The following is a 16,325-nucleotide window of genomic DNA, read 5'->3' as shown; positions in this document are numbered from 1 at the left end:
TCTCCAGTGTCATCGTTCCTCCGTATCCATACTGGCTTTCCAGCTACGGGGATTTTTCTTCTCCCGAAGCTCCATGCTCTCCTTCTTCTCTTTTTCTACCCACAGCAGTCTTTTAACTCTTCTCTCTGCCGGCACTTCACCTGCCTTAGTTCATTGCTCATTCTCAGATCTCAAATTAGTCCTTACAGCCCTTCTTATTGAAGGCTAAGCAGCCAACAATTTGGGGGGAATTTTTTCTGTTGTAAACGAATTTCTGTTCTGTTTCCGCCAAGGAATTTTATCCCAATATTATATATTTGTATGCTTAGAGACCCTAGCATGACACACAGCAATGGAAAATACTTAAAGTGAAACCTCTAAATTTTTGTTATTTCCATTGAACATAAATCCCTAAGAGTTTCATCGTTTTTCTTCTGGTTTGAATTACCTTTACACCCCATGGTGGCACACAATAAAAAAACCCGAAATCAACAATTTTGATAAATAATTTGGCATATATGAAAGGTAGAGTTGCATTGGAAATGCATCTTTTAGTGACATGAGTGTTAATATTTTTTTTTCTCCATCAATTTATGTGTCCACGGATAAATACTTCCTATAGCTGGAGTAAGAAAAGTTCGGTGGAATTAACAGCAAAAAGATCAGTAGACTGTGGTTTTGAGTAAGTCCGGGAATTCCAAAAGGTGTTTTATGATCATTTAAGGTACATTATTTAAAGTGGAATCTTCAACACATTTCCATTACGTTTATCTAAATTTAATAAACGGTAGCAATAAATAGAAGTGATGGCGAGAAGATTTGGGACCATGTAAAATATACAACTTTATGGATATTCATATTTGTATTTGTATTCATATTTAACAAAAGTCAAAGAATTTTTCTAGGAGTCTCAGTAAGTATAAAAAAATGAAAACACTAACCTTCCATGGCATATGCATGTTCCGTTATGTTGAAAATGGAGGCCGGGTGCAGGTGGCTCACGCCTGTAATCCCAGCACTTTGGGAGGCCAAAGGGGACGGATCACTTGAGGTTGGGAATTCGAGACCAGCCTGGCTAACATGGTGAAACCCTGTTTCTACTAAAAATACAGAAAAATTAGCTGCGCGTGGTGGTTCCCAGCTAATTGGGAGGCTGAGGCAGGAGAATCTCTTGAACCCGAGAGGCAGAGGTTGCAGTGAGCCAAGATCGCCCCACTGCACTCCAGCTTGGACAACAAGAGCAAAAATCCATCTCAAAAAAGGAAAGAAAAAAAGAAAATGAAATATTATCAGTCGGAAGTAAATGAGAAATGTGAAGGTTCCTTCATAAAATCATCTAAAATATGCAACTGGGACACAACTGTGTCTTGTTTACAGAAGCTTTGGAGGTAGCATTTAGTTCCTTCATAAAATTGTGTAAAATACGCAACGGAGACACAACTCTGTGTCTCATTTATACAAGACTTCAGAGACAGCATTTAGTTCATAAAATCATGTAAAATACACAACTGAGACACACAACTCTGTGTCTTGTTCTGTCACAGCAAGATGTTATGTAAAAAGAATGATTTGCAGGGGAAGATAGAAGGAGCTAGCGCGTTAGGGGAGACACATTTGGGGCAATGTTTCGCTATAGCCTCTAGGATCCTGTGGTCGCCGGCCCAGCCGCCCTGTCGCCGCGCGGCTTCTCAGACCTTCCTTTTCGGAAGCGCTTTTTCCTGCTCACATTCCCCGCCTCGCCTGCCGCTTTCCTCTTTCGTCCCCGCCTCTCCAAAACCAAACCTCCCCAGAAATTTCTGGGTGACTGAACGTCTCCAATCCGTCTAAGAGGGTCTGAGCTCTGAAACCCCTTCTTCAGGAGCGGGTCCAAGCCCAGACGTGGAAATGCCAAGAAAGTCTAGTTGCTGTGCGCCAAGCGCTGCGCTCAGGGAACCCTCGCTAGGAAACGCTGCAGGACGTGGGGGTGGGGGAAGGGTCGAGGGGGCGGGAGGGGGTGCAGAGTAAACTCTGGTACTCTGGGGCAGGGAGTATTTTCAGCTCATTTCCCCTCTTCTCTGTCCAAGTCAAACTTGCTTGTGGAAACCCGAAGCAGCATCTGTCTCTATTGACTCTCGGCTGTCGCCCGTTCTATCTTCCCCGGCACCTGTTCCACCGGCTCAGCCCTTAGAAGTTGAGCTTCTATCCCTTTGTGGTCTCGTCTGAGGAGTTTTCTCTTGGCTTCCGCGACTGTCAGATCTCCCGGACCCATTAAGTAGGTGAATCCTTTTCTGAATTTCCATCCCAACTTTTCTGTCCGTTTCCTTTCTCTCTTCTCCCCAGCCTCCTGCCTACCGTCTCCTCACTCGTTTGCAGATCTTTTCTGGAGACTTTATTTCCAGTTCCAGCAGGGCTCGCGTGATTTCCCCGCGCATATCCTTTTGAGATTTCTCTTTTTTCTCCAAAGAACAAATTGTACGCAGAAAAAACACAGTCATTCTTTGGTTGACAGTTAAAGATATTCCGCTCAAGAGATGGGACGTGGGAATATCAGGAATAAAGTTTGGTGGAGTGATTTGTATGAACACCAGGATAGACTGCGGAGAAAAGATGGCGATTCCGATGCAGAGGACAAAAGTCAAGGTTCCGCCGAGATTTGAACTCGGATTACTGGATTCAGAGTCCAGAGTGCCAACCATTACACCATGGAACCCACAGCTGTTATTTTATTTCCTGAAGTCATAAGCGACCTATTTCTCCACCTTAGGTTCCTTTTCCATGTCCCATAGTTAGCGAGATGGGTGCACTCTGCTTTTCCTTTTGGAGGATTAAGTCACGAAGACGCTTACCTGCCACATGCCTATGTTCAACACCTTTTACACCAGAGTCTTAGTGCAAAACATTGACTTCCAAATGTTCGGAGTCATCTCACCCCTATATTTCCTCTCAAGTGGTTTAGGAGCTTGGCGCCCGGACCCCGGGCCTCTATTTTATTAATGGAAAACAAGTGAGATTGTTAAACAAGACTGTGCCAGGCGCCAGGCACACAGTGTGCCAGGTGACCTTGTGCCGGATTTTGTCACAAGTGTTTTCTATTGTTACCTGGCCTGTGAGGCTCACAACCGCGCTGTGAGATGAGACCCATAAACCGTATTTTACAGGTGAGAAATCTGAGTCAGAGACCTGAGATGCTTTACTCCTTTTCGTTATAGATCTAATCATTTTCTCAAAAATCGTTTTTTGCCGGGGTAACATCTAGCGTTTTTGACGACACCTTACAGAAAGATTTTACCAGTCATAGGGGAGACGTTGCTGTTTACAGAAAACTGAAGTATACGCACTTGGAGGAAGATCCCAGCAACCGGAGGACAGCAACTCAGGGAAAGCAGGGGAGGGGCAAATTCCCTCTGGATTTTCCCAGGAGAGTACACAGCTCCCCTGGTGCTTCCACTGCCCTTCACCAATGAGAAATATGTTCAGGATAGACTTCCAAACGGACACAAAGAAAACTCCCTGCCCTTTGTGACACACACAGGAGCCCAACACACACACACACACACACACACACAAACACACACACACACACACACACACACACAAAATCAGTTTCTGTGAACAAAACAAAACAAAAAGTCTGTGTTCCTTGTTTAAAGTGATAGATTCCTCACACGGCAATGTTGTCTGTCATTTGAATTCAAAAGGGTTTTCAGAGACACATTTACAACCTTCCAAGAATTTCTTCTCTTTATCTTGTGTCTCAGCAATTTGAGAAAGAAGGTTGGTTTCAGGACTAATTAGAAAGGACAATTTGAAATCAAATAAGCTTTATTTTTTAAAAAATGAAAAAAAAAAAAAGCCAGTCATTCTTCCACTTCTTCTTCCCACCCCTTTCATTAAGCAGGTTTCCAATCATGGGCGTCTCTGCTCTGAATAGCTTTCTGTTTCCAGCCCTTACTCCTGGAGGAAATAGTAAGAACATTACCTGGGGAAATGTAACATTCCAGATGAGTCAGAAACAAAGGTTCTAGGTTAGTTAAGAAATGAGGTCAGTGAATTTGGATCATCTTAGAGCATTGTTACATATCTTCGGCTCTTTACTAAAAACCAAATTTCTCAGGAGAAAGACAAACAACAAATGGCCCATACACAGATCAAACCCACAACCTTGGCGTTATTAGCACCACACTCTAACCAACTGAGCTAACCGGCCACCGCATTGCTCCTGCTTTGTTATTCATCTCATCCCCAACTTCACCCCTTCTCTGGGAGTGTTTAATTCAGCACCTTAAATTTGTCTTACAGGGAAGAACAATTTCTTAGCTGCTTTAGAGTCTTAATAGAATGAGAAATTTCCTCTTAACGCAAAACAAATCAAAGAAAGAACATGGTTTTAAGCTATATTCATAGACTTGAAAGAGGACGCTTAAACATGTCAAACTGGCTAATGGCCCAGGAATTCGTGGAAATACTTGCTGCTTTCAGAATGTCTGGTCAGTACATGCAGACGGTGAACCAGATTCGGTGAAATATTAACTAGTCTTTGCTTCATAAAAGCCACTCACTAACACAACAAACAAATTGGTGCCTGAAGGATATTCCCGAAGAGTCTGATTCTCACTGGTCCCACAATCGAGATTGTCCCAGGTTTCTTATGTCCAGATCCTCAATTTGGGAGTCTTCCTACGTGTTCCCTCAGATTCCCAAAGTGACCTCAAATCAAAGGTCGCTTGCAAGACTTTGGTATTGGAGAATTCTAGAAATATGGTTCCACTCACCATTCCAGGGTCTGTTAAACCCAGTCACTGTCCACCCACTCACTGTTTCCCAAAAGCATTACCATTGTTTTTAATGTCTTCTTTATCGTTCCAGAGATTTTTAATGCACAAAGTTACACACGTGTTTTCTTTTTTCTCTTCATGAATAGAGGGATTTTATCCACTTTTATACCCTAATTCCTGAGGTCTTGTGGTGATCAGAAGATGAGCCCAGCAAGGGAAAGGATCGTCGAGAAGCGGGTCACACAGTGTCCTCTGTCCTCATTAAGATTTCCCTGCAGAGTCTTATATATATTCTCTCTCCATTCTCTCTTCTCTTCTTCCCCAAAAGTCATGTGACGTTTGAAAATATTGTCTGACAATAAATAAATTGTTGGTGACTGGTAAAGTTCACCTAAGTGGTCTAGAAGCAGAGACTTACACTTGCAGAAATCCCCAAGAGCCTCTCTTTGAGTAAAGCCAGCAGGCGGCAGTTCGCATTAGGAAGAGAGTAGAGACCCTTCCACCCGCAATCTCACCCCCTTTAAAGGCAGGCACCTCCTCTTATTTATGACACTGCTGACCACATGCCGAGGGCAATACCTAACAGAACCGTATTCTCTTTTTGAAAGCTGAGAGAGCTTGAGAGATAGTGCAATGGTGCCATTGTAAAGACGTCCACTAACAAGGTCAGCTAAGGGAAACTTGAAAAACAAGAACACCCTGAAAAATTGGACATTGTTTCCGCTCGGTTTCGAGCCGAGGACCTTTCGCGTGTAAGGCGAACGTGATAACCACTACACTACGGAAACCTACTTGCTTTGCGAGCTTCCTTCATTAAAGGAGAATTAAATTCTTCGGTTTCAGCTTTGCTAACCGAGTTGATTGGCCTTTTCTTTCAGTAAATTATCAAGATTACCATGCTTTTCTTTACGGAAAAAAAGTCCTCCATTAAAACTTTTTCTTTCTTTGTTTCTTCTTTCTTTTTTAATTGTGACTGGAGAATTTAAGGAAATTTCCCCCTGAGATGCGAGGTTCGTTACTGTGAACATTGAGATTTTTGTTTGTTTGTTTGTTTGTTTTTTCCCCTCCTTCTTACGGGGGGAGAGGCAGGAATTCAGAAGAGTGTGATTTCGTTGTTGTTGATGTTTATGGGGAAAAAAATGTGAAAAGATAATGTAGTAGACAAGATTATATAGAGTGTAAAAGGAAGGCTTGTGGTGGCCAGAACATTACGAACTTAAGTTGAGGCTCAAAGTGAATGTATCTCCTATCTTGATGACCAGATGTCTGCATTTCCTGTCTAGAGGGCTTTATATTGTTCTGAATGTATCACGAGGGTAAGCATGTTTACAGAATTTGGGAAGCGCAGAGGACTATCAGGAGCTGGAAAGGTTCTATTGTCTATCAGATACCTCTCTACACAACATTCAATTTGCTGAGTTAGTGTCTCACTGTGATGATTGTGAAAATTCTGTTCAAAGACACCAGTCTATGCATTTTTTCCTTAAAGATGCTGACCATGATGGCCATTGTTATTATCTATTTTCTTTAAAGGGAAGAATTCAATTCCTCTTTTCCTATTGGTTACACTGTTTCTTCAATTGAGTCCCAAATCCAAGAAAAATAGGAAATAATAACTCTTTTACTAATTCTGCAATTTGGACAATTAACTATTAACCTCAGCTCCTTGTCTCAAAATAAGATTAACATTTACTTTGTAGAAAGCTATGGGTTCACATATCACTCAGCTAATATTTATCGTGTGCCTATTGTGTATATGAACATTGCCATGGACAACAGGATTTTATTAGTAAACGAAACCAGGCAAATGCAATATTTGGGAGAAAGAGACATATAGTGCTAAGATAAATATGAAGATTAATTTAGAAAGTTTAGGGTAAGATTTCTCTGAGAAAATAATGATTCTCCTCAAGTTTAAAGGCTGGGGAGATGTTAACAAGGTTTAGAAGAGCGTTAAAGGTAAAAGAAATCATATGTACCAAAACCCACGGAAAATAAGAGGGACTGAGTTGCAAGTGGGCCAGTGTGATTGGAGGGACAGTGGCAGTGGGCTATGAAACAAAGCTGAGCACATGGGAGTCAGCCATAGAGACGATTTCAAGTCACAGTATTGAGGATGCCATGATTAAATAGCTATAAAATGTGTAAGTGATAATCAGCGCTTTTAAAATGCCAGTTTCTGCCCTTTATCCTTTTGTCCTCGCAAAGCACACAGAATGTGAGATCGAGGGTGACCGAATCTCTAAGTTAAAACCAGCTAATTTTTTCTCCAACGATTTGGGAATACTCAGAGGAATTCGGATCATCTGTATACCCTTAGCCCACTAAGGACAAAGGCGATGGTCTCAGTTGAGAGCCCAGCAAATCTGGCTTCCCTACCTGGAATTCCAATTCTGTGCTCTTTCCGCCCCCCACGCCCCTCCCCACCCAGTGCTTGGCTCTGCGGCTGCACTAGGATTTAAGACACTGAAGTGTGGGTACACTAGGCAGGTGGTAGCACTTATTTTCTACCCTTGTACTCAAGCAGAAATCCTGCATTCTGGCTGGGCGCGGTGGCTCGCGCCCGTAATCCCAGCACTCTGGAAGGCCGAGGATCACCTGCGGTAGGGAGTTAGAGACCGGTCTAACCAACATGGAAAAACCCCGTCTATACTAAAGGCACAAAATTAGCCAGGCGTGGTGGCCGTGCCTGTAATCCCAGCTACTAGGGAGGCTGAGGCAGGAGAATCGTTTGAACCTGGGAGGCGGAGGTTACAGTGAGCCGCCGAGATCCCGCCACTGCACTCCAGCTTGGGCAACAAGAGCAAAAGTGTTAAAAAAAAAAAAAAAAAAAAAAAGAAAAGAGAAGAGAAAGAAACAAAGAAAGAAAAAAGAAAACAAGAGAAAAAGAAAAATCCTGCATTCCATATTTCTCATTTTTTTTTAAACCAAAATCTGTGACAAATACACTCCAGTAACTCGATATACCATTAAACCATTTCCTCCTCTCCTTTCTCATTGCAAACATCCTGGCAAATCCAAAGCCCGCTGATTATCCAACGCCCGTTCTGACTCCAGGGGAAGCAGGGTTCCCTCCTTACAACCGGGACGCCTCCGTCACCACCTCGAACTGAGCTGGAGGCTGAGTCCTTGGCAATGTCCTGCACCAGCAGCTGCCAACCTAGATACCCTGCCTGCGAGGGCTCCAATGCCCGCTTTCGTGTTTGTCTGTCCCACAGACTTACTTCTAAATCACACACCCAAGTAAACTCATCCTAAGCCTACCTTAACCCAGGCAGGACTATTCTGTGCCTAAATTAAACACGCTGGAGCGGCAGCTCTCTGGCTGTTGAATAATTGACAACCTCTGTCACGGAAAAGCCGCCGTATCCTGGAAAGCCTCCCCGCCTGGAAAGGCGGTACGGACTCCAGACCCCTGCGCTGCGCCGGGGATTCCTGGAAAGGTGAGGAGGCTCGGAGTTGACCCTGTTGGGGAAACACCTTAGCAGAGAGACGCAGATCAAGACCGGCTGCAGACCAAGTCCCTGGAGGAATTGCAGGTGGTTGGAACAGGGTCCCAGAGGCAACCGCAGGGAGGGAAAGCAGAGTGGAAGAGACATTTCTAGACAAAGAGATCGGTCGCGGTTCCAGACAGGAAACTTTTCTTAGCCATCTCCTCCCTTCCCTACAACATTGCACCCCACCCTCTCCTTGCACAAATCTCCTGTGGAAGGTTTCTGAAAATAATTCGGTAAAAGAAAGAAAAACAACAACAACTAAGGTTTCCCAGAGATGGATGACACCTGGTAGCGTCGCACCTCGTTTTTCGTTTGCTTGTTTAGATTTCTTCTCCCCCCCACATTTTTTTTTTTTTTTTTTGACTTATTGCTCAGTGGCCATTTGGCTGTTCTTGTGAAGCGCCTGCTCAAATCGCTCACCCAAACACCTTAAAGTGAAAATAAAAATAAAGCCTATTTAAGAAAATTTAGAGGCCGGGCGCTGTGGCTCACGCCTGTAATCCCAGCACTTTGAGGCCGAGGCGGGCTGATCACCTGAGGTGGGGAGTTCAAGACCAGCATGACCAACATGGAGAAAACCCCCTCTCTGTTAGAAATACAAAATTAGCTGGACTTGGTGGCGCTTGCCCGTAATCCCTACTACTGGAGAGGCTGAGGCAGGAGAATCGTTTGAACTTGGGAGGCGGTGGTTGCGGTGAGGCGAGATTGCGCCATTGCACTCCAGCATGGGTGACAAGTCGGGGCAACAAGAGCAAAACTCCGTCAAAAAAAAAAAAAAAAAGCTAACACCCACTGTCTGGCCGGTTACGGGATCCAATCCGCGACCTTGGCATTCCCTCTTAACAAGCTATATATGTCTATAAAATGATTTTTCCCTCTTCAACTTCTTTGAGAAAAAACCCTGAAACAACCAAAAACAATTTTTAAAAATCCCCACATTCTTCCTATTTCACTAACCACCCCCCCCTTTCCCCTCGACCCCCATCCTCACTGTGGACCGCGGTTGTAGGAAAAGGAAAAGCTTAACATTTGGCCGAAAAAAATCCCTGCCTCTTACCTGAAAACAGTCCTTCCCAAAGATTCCAGGCGAGTCTGATCCGAGAGTTTCAAGCTCAAGTCCCGGAGTGGAGCATTCTTCCTCCTACTTGAAGAAAGCCGAAGGCAAAAGCGAAGCTGCTCCAAGCCTGAGACTCGGGCGAGGGGAACACGGAAGCGACCTCCGAGCAGCCTCAGGCCTCAAAGTACTTGACTCCCGCGCGCAGGGTATGGACTCCTTTTCACTCTTGGAGACCAATCCGGGCATGCGCTCCTCCCAAAGGCTTCGGAACCAGGGAACTTCCAGCCTCCCGCCGCCTGACCCCAAGGTGGTTCTGCGGTCACCACGACCCTGACGTGTCTCTGGTCCTGCGCAGGTGGGGTTTTAAAGACCGTGGTGGATGGCCTCTCTCCAGAAACCTGGGTCCTCATCTCCAGGCAGGACCAAGACCCCCAAATCAAGGCCAACAGCAAGGTGCTTGATCTAGTACCAAGAACTTTCTCCATCACTTGTGCCAATACACGCATACACACACACTCCTCATCATGACAACCCTGGAAGTGAAATAAAGGTTTGGGGCGTAAAATTTAGATGACTGGATTTAAGTGTGAGTTCTATTGCCTTTGTTTCTGTGAGACGCTCAATAACGTCTTTAAGTATGAGAATACGTCAAACTTATGGAGGTGGAACATAGTTTTACAAAGTTCTGATTTTTGCACGAAAGCTTAAAGTTTAACACAGACAACTATTACTATCCATTACTATACCTTGCAGTGTCTGACAAATACCTCAAATTGAATGATCATAGTTGTCTGTTAGGCATTCTTTCAAATAAAAATCAGATCCCATCAAAAGGCAGCTGGCTAGTTCAGCGCACAGCAGAAGCAATCACACAAGTGCTTTCCCTTAAGACAATCACCCAACTGTAGAATGCAGCACAATGGCTTTATGCATTCTTTCCAACGTATTGCATAATTTAAAGAGGAGTATTTAAGGGTTCAAATGTAATAAATTAGAACTTTCTTTTTCTTTTCTTTCTTTTTTTTTTTTTTTTTTTTTTTTTTTTGAGACGGAGTTTTGCTCTTGTTGCCCAGGCTGGAGTGCAAGAGAGCGATTTCGGCTCACCGCAACCTCTGCCTCCCAGGTTCAAGCGATTCTCCTGCCTCAGCTTCCCTAGTAGCTGGGATTACCGGCATGCGCCACCACGCCCGGCTAATGTATTTTTAGTAGAGACGGGATTTCTCCATGTTGGTCAGGCTGTTCAACTCCCGACCTCAGGTGATCCGCACCCCTCAACCTCCCAAAGTGCTGGGATTACAGGCATGAGCCACTGCACCCGGCATAAAATAGGATATTCTCTAGTGAAACTGGACTTACTTTTTTTTTTCCTGCAGTTGCATGGCAGTGAAGAATGAAGTGGCTCCTAAGACAGTTTGGTGCCACTGCCTTAATTCATGCTCAGGTGCCCCACCATTGTTTTCATACCGTTAATGCAAACGTCAACACTGTGGAAAGATGAATAACCCTCTACTATTACTAGGAAGCAGTTTACTCCATTGAGCAGTCTTCTCCAGATAAGCACTGACTTTGCAGAAGTTTGGGTCGTCTCCAGGTCTCAGTGGTCCTGGCTCCCCAAGATCTGGAAGAGAAATGGAAATCAGAGCCATAGGAAAACATCAAAGAGTTCCTTGAAATAAAATCCCCTCAAAGTCTGAGGTTATCCAGTCTGGCTTTGGGGAAGGAGTATGGACTCTAGTTATGAACTCTGATTATGAGTCACGGAGCTTCTGGGCTGGCGCAAAAGTAATTGCAGTTTTTGCATTGTTGAAATTTACCATTTTATATTGGAATGCATTCTCAAATAAGTGTGGCTATGTTATACATCATTTGAATGCACATTTCTCACTTTATTTTTTTTGCTCATGACTTATTACTTGCTGTTTATTTTATTTTTATTTTAGACTATGGAAATGATGTTAGACAAAAGGCAAATTCAAGCAATTTTCTTATTCGAGTTCAAAATGGGTCAGAAAGCAGCAGACACAACTCTTAATAACAGCAACGCATTTGACCCAGGAACCGCTGATGAACGTACAGTGCAGTGGTGGTTCAAGAAGTTTCGCAAAAGGGAGGAGAGCCTTGAGGATGAAGAGTGTTGTGGCGGGCCTTGGGACATGGACAAGGCTGATTGAGAGCAACCATCGAAGCTCTTACAACTACAGGAGAAGTTGCCAAAGAACTCAACCGTTGACTGTTTTACCAGCGTGCGGCGGCATCTGAAGCAAATTGGAAAGGTGGAAAAGCTTGGTAAATGGGCTGAGCAATTTTTTTTTTTAAGTGTCGTTTTTAAGTGTCATCTTCTCTTAGTCTACGCAACAACAAAGCATTTCTCCATCGGACTGTCATATGCGATAAAAAAGTGGATTTTATGTGACAACTGGCGAAGACTAACTCATGGTTGGACCGAGAAGCTCGAAAGCACTTCCCAAAGCCAAACTTGTACCAGAAGAGAGGTCATATTCACTATCGCGTGGTCTGCTGCTGGTCTGATTCACCACAGCTTTCTGCAGACCTGCGAAACCGTTACAGCTGAGAAGGATACTCAGCAGATCAATGAAAGGCACCGGAAACTGCAATGCCTGCAGCAGGCATTGGTTAACGGAAAGGGCCCAATTCTTCACGACACTCGGCTACACGTCCCACAACTAGCGCTTCAAAAGTTGAACGAATCGGGCTACGAAGGTTTTCCTCAATCCATCATATTTACCTGACCTCTCACCAACGGACTACCACTTTTTCAAACATCTCGACAACTTTTTGCAGGGAAAACGCTTCCACAACCAGCGGGTTGCAGAAAATGCTTTCCAAGACTTAGTCCAATCCCTAAGCACAGATTTGTTTTGTTTTTTTTTTTTTTTAAGTGGAGTTTCGCTCGGTCGCCCACTCTGGAGTGCAATGGCAGGATCTCGACTCACCTTAACCTCCACCTCCCGGGTTCAAGCGATTCTCCTCCCTCAGCCTCTCGAGTAGCTGGAATCACAGACATGCGCCACGACGACAGGCTAATTTTGTATTTTTAGTAGAGACGGGGTTACTTCATGTTGGTCAGGCTGGTCTCGAACTCCTGACCAACCTCAGGTCATCCACTTGCCTCGGCCTCCCAAAGTGCTGGGATTACAGGTGTGAGCCACCGCACCTGGCCCAGAGCACAGATTTTTACCCTACAGGAATAAACAACTATTTCTTGTTGGCAAAAATGTGTTGATGTAATGGTTCCTATTTTGATTAATAAAGATGTGTCTGAGCCTAGTTATAATGATTTTAAAATTTATGGTCTAAAAGTTCAATTACTTTTGCACCAACCTAAATATTAGTTTTAACAAATTGAAAGTATGAAGGAAGAAACAGACTGTGGGTAAAGATACACTAAAACAAAAAGCATATTAAAAGATGTTAGGTTTGAGTATATCCAAAGATACCCCCTTTGATTCTGCTCTGGATTGCTGCACCAGAAGAGGAAGTGTCCTGGGTACTGGTTAGCACATCTGCCTGACAAGAAAGGGGTCTCAGATTTGAAACTGATGAAAACAATAGCTTTTCCAAGAAGATTTCTCACTTTAAGGCCAGGCGCGGTGGCTCACACCTGTAATCCCAGCACTTTGGGAGGCTAAGGTGGTGGATCAGCTAAGGTCAGGAGTTCCAGACCAGCCTGACCAACATGGCGAAATCCCATCTCTACTAAAAATACAAAATTAGTTGGGCTTGGTGTCGGGTGCCTGAAATCCCAGCTATTCAGAAGGCTGAAACAGGGGAATCACTTGAAACCAGGAGGCAGAGGTTGCACTGAGATCATTCCCATTGCACTCCAGCTTGTACTCCAGGCTGGGCCAGGAGAGTAGAACTCCGTCTCAAAAAAAAAAAAAAAAAATCACATTTTCTAAATGCCAAAGTCTTCCCATTTTCTCTGTTGTTATAAACATAATAAACATGAAAGGTTTCCAAGTTCTCCTGGGAAAAGGACTCTGCCAGATTGGGTCTAGGCCATTTAGTCATTTAGGCAAAAGGTGCTGTTAAGTCTACATATTACCATTTCTCTCTCTCTCCCTCTCTGTCTCTCTCTCTCTCTTTCTCTCTCATCCTTCTCTTAAAACACTTTTATGTTTTGAGGTTTTAATTTCGTCCACTTTGAAAGCTAAAATAGTAAACAATTTGTCAAGAGATAACATGTCTGTTTTAAATTTATATGGTTAATCAGTTCCTACATTCCAACATTTAATGTCAATTGTGACTTATGGGGTAACTTTATTAAATTTGTGCCTCCTTTCACCTTTACTGTTTAACTGCTGCATGATTTATCACACATTTTGGCCAAGATTCTTCCTTTTAGTGAGTTATCTTTTTATTCACAGTAGGAGTAAAACAGGTGATTCAACAGAAAAATGTATTTTCATGTATTTTATTTTATGACATTTAATTAAAAATAATGGAGAACTCATTACTAATCCGTGAACACATCACCAGCACACAATATAAATATGTAAGAAAATACAATGAAACTGAAACAATGGGAGATTACCAGGTTGCAAAAATTAGTGATGAGCTCACAAGTACATCAATAAAAATGGTCACACAAATGATAAACTGGAAATGACACTTCCAAGGCACAGAGAGGTTAGAGGCCTTTCTTTATTCATTCATCCATTGGTGGACACAAGAATTCCATATCTTGGTCAGGCGCGGTTGCTCATGCCTGTAAGTAATCCCAGCACTTGGGAAGGCTAAGGCGAGCAGATCGCTTGAGCCCAGGAATTAAAAACCAGCCTGGGCAACATGGTGAAAACCCATCTCTACTAAAAATAAAATAATAATAATAAATCAGCAGGGCATATTGGTGCAGGGGAGGCAGAGGTTGCAGTGAGTCAAGATCGCATCACTGCACTACAGCCTGGGCGACCGAGAGAGACTCTGTCCCAACCTCCCGCCCCCCCGCAAAAGAAATCCACATCTTGGTCATATGCAGATACTCTCTTTGACATGCTGATTTCACTAGAGGGTATACAGTGGTTGTACTCTGCCTATAATACCTCACATGCCGGATGGCTTGATTGCCCACTTTCTTCCAGTCACAATCTTGTTAAGGCTACACTAACAACTCTATTTAGCATTCCAACCTACTCCCCTCACTCCAATTCTTCCTGCCTCTATTTACCAATCACATTTAACACCTTTTTATATATTTTAGAATTCAAATTTTATTATATTTGTTATTTATATCTGTTTCCATCCTCAATGAGGGCAGATATTTCATTGGTGTGGTACTAGTGATGTGTTTCTATAGTTTCCTGATGCCTGCCTAGTGTCTAGAACTGGACCTGTGTGGTTGTTACACAAAGTTAAAGAGATCTTTTTAAAACATGAATCTGGCTGGTGGCTCACACCTATAATCCAAACTTTGGGAGGCCGAGGTGGGCAGATCATTTGAGGTCAGGAGTTCCAGACCAGTCTGGCCAATATGGTGAAACCCTGTCTCTACTAAAAACACACACAAAAAATTAGCTAGGTGTGGTGGTGCACACCTGTAATCCCAGCTACAGCTAGTGCTCGACTTACGACCACAGTCGGGACTGCGGACCGGTCGTAACACGATTTGGTCGTAAGTTGAGTAGGCTATATGTACAGTTGAAATGGTGCACGTGGAGATGGTAGTGCTGCCGGAAGCTGGTCCGCACTGTCGTACACCCAGGTGGGCAACGTTTGTGCTGCCAGACACGGAGCAGTCGTGGCTAGCGATTGTGGTCGTAAAGTCGAATGGTCGTAAGTTGCATAGGTGGTAAGGCGATCAATACCTGTACTAGGGAGCCTGAGGCAGGAGAATTGCTTGAACCTGGGAGGCAGAGGTTGTAGTGAGCCGAGATTGGGCCACTGACTCCAACATGGGCAACACAACCAGACTCCATCTCAAAAATAAATAAATAACAAAATAAATAAATAAATAAAATGTGAATCTCTTCATGTGACTTCTCTGCCTAAAATCCTTGCATGGATTCCCATTGTTGTTAGGACCAATTCAAAAATCCTTAACTTGGCCTGCAGTGATCTTAGCTTAGACTTCATGTAGATCAATTAAGAAAGCAGCAAATATTTACATGGATTCCTGGGCCATTTGCCACAGTTTGGAATTTTTAAGCATCCTCCTTCAACTCTAAGAACACAGCTTAAAAAAACAAGGTAAAATAAAATAAATACATGAAAAATGCTTTTTCTTTGTTTTGTTTATGTTTTGGGAAATCATAGTTCTTAGCTTAGACTTAATGTGGATCAGTTAACACCTGTTAATTTATTTTTACTGCCCCATCCACTTTACCATCAAGTATCCTGATTCACTTATAGTAATCTGCTAGAGGGTTTTGCATCATGTATTAATACATGTTCTCTCCTCCTCAGGCTTCATCTCCTACTTCTCATCCTGTACCACTCTGCAGCTCAGTCAGTCTCCAGACAGACTGACTTGTCTTAGCTCCTTTCCCTCAGGTGTTTCTGCCCTTGTTGTTCTCTGAGGTGACAAAATAAGGCCACTGTGGCTCCTTCTCACTGTTTTCCTTCTCTCACCTGATTCCTTCTCCCACCTGATTCTACCACATTCTTTTTACATCATTACTTGTACCCCAAAAACAATATTCCAGAATCTAGTATGCCCCAACTAGACAATCTACATACTGATTGTCTAGTTTTGCTTCAAATTTGTAGCAGGAAATTCAGGAAGAAGAAGGGGTAGAAATGTGCCAAGGATCCTATTTGTGCTCAATAAAGTTAAAACAAGCAAGCAAAAAGAATCTTGGGATCAACCCTCTAAGGCACAGTGTGACAAAGGCCATCAAAATTGCCAATGCACATACATTTTGATGCAGCTTTTTCACATGTGCAAAAATATGGCGCATGTCAGATATGGTGTATGTTCATATTTAGAAACACTTTGCAATAGGAGGATGAAAGTCTAAGCTATGCCCACTAAAGTATGGTATATACTCATATAATTGAATACTATACAGACTTGGAATG

The 16,325-nt window shown here is 43.3% G+C and overlaps 1 protein-coding gene and 2 non-coding genes across 3 annotated transcripts in view; all 3 read right to left on the bottom strand.

Annotated features, from left to right (window-relative positions):
- The window catches only part of ZNF391 (zinc finger protein 391), a 108,038-nt gene extending 97,771 nt beyond the window's left edge, over window positions 1-10,267 (bottom strand). Inside the window, exon 1 of the mRNA XM_032271826.1 lies at window positions 9,288-10,267. The gene's annotated coding sequence lies outside the window, so the exon portion shown is untranslated. The remainder of the gene's footprint in view (window positions 1-9,287) is intronic.
- Window positions 2,597-2,668, bottom strand: TRNAQ-CUG. Its single transcript has one exon. It is a non-coding gene; the product is annotated as a tRNA-Gln (tRNA).
- TRNAV-UAC lies at window positions 5,449-5,521 on the bottom strand. The gene has a single exon. It is a non-coding gene; the product is annotated as a tRNA-Val (tRNA).
- Window positions 10,268-16,325: the final 6,058 nt, after the last annotated feature.

Source organism: Sapajus apella, unplaced genomic scaffold, assembly GCF_009761245.1.
Source record: "Sapajus apella isolate SASKATOON/1434 unplaced genomic scaffold, GSC_monkey_1.0 scaffold251, whole genome shotgun sequence".
Classification (NCBI taxonomy): Eukaryota; Metazoa; Chordata; class Mammalia; order Primates; family Cebidae; genus Sapajus; species Sapajus apella.
Note: the sequence above shows the minus strand (reverse complement) of the source record. Positions and strands in the feature narration are given on the sequence as shown.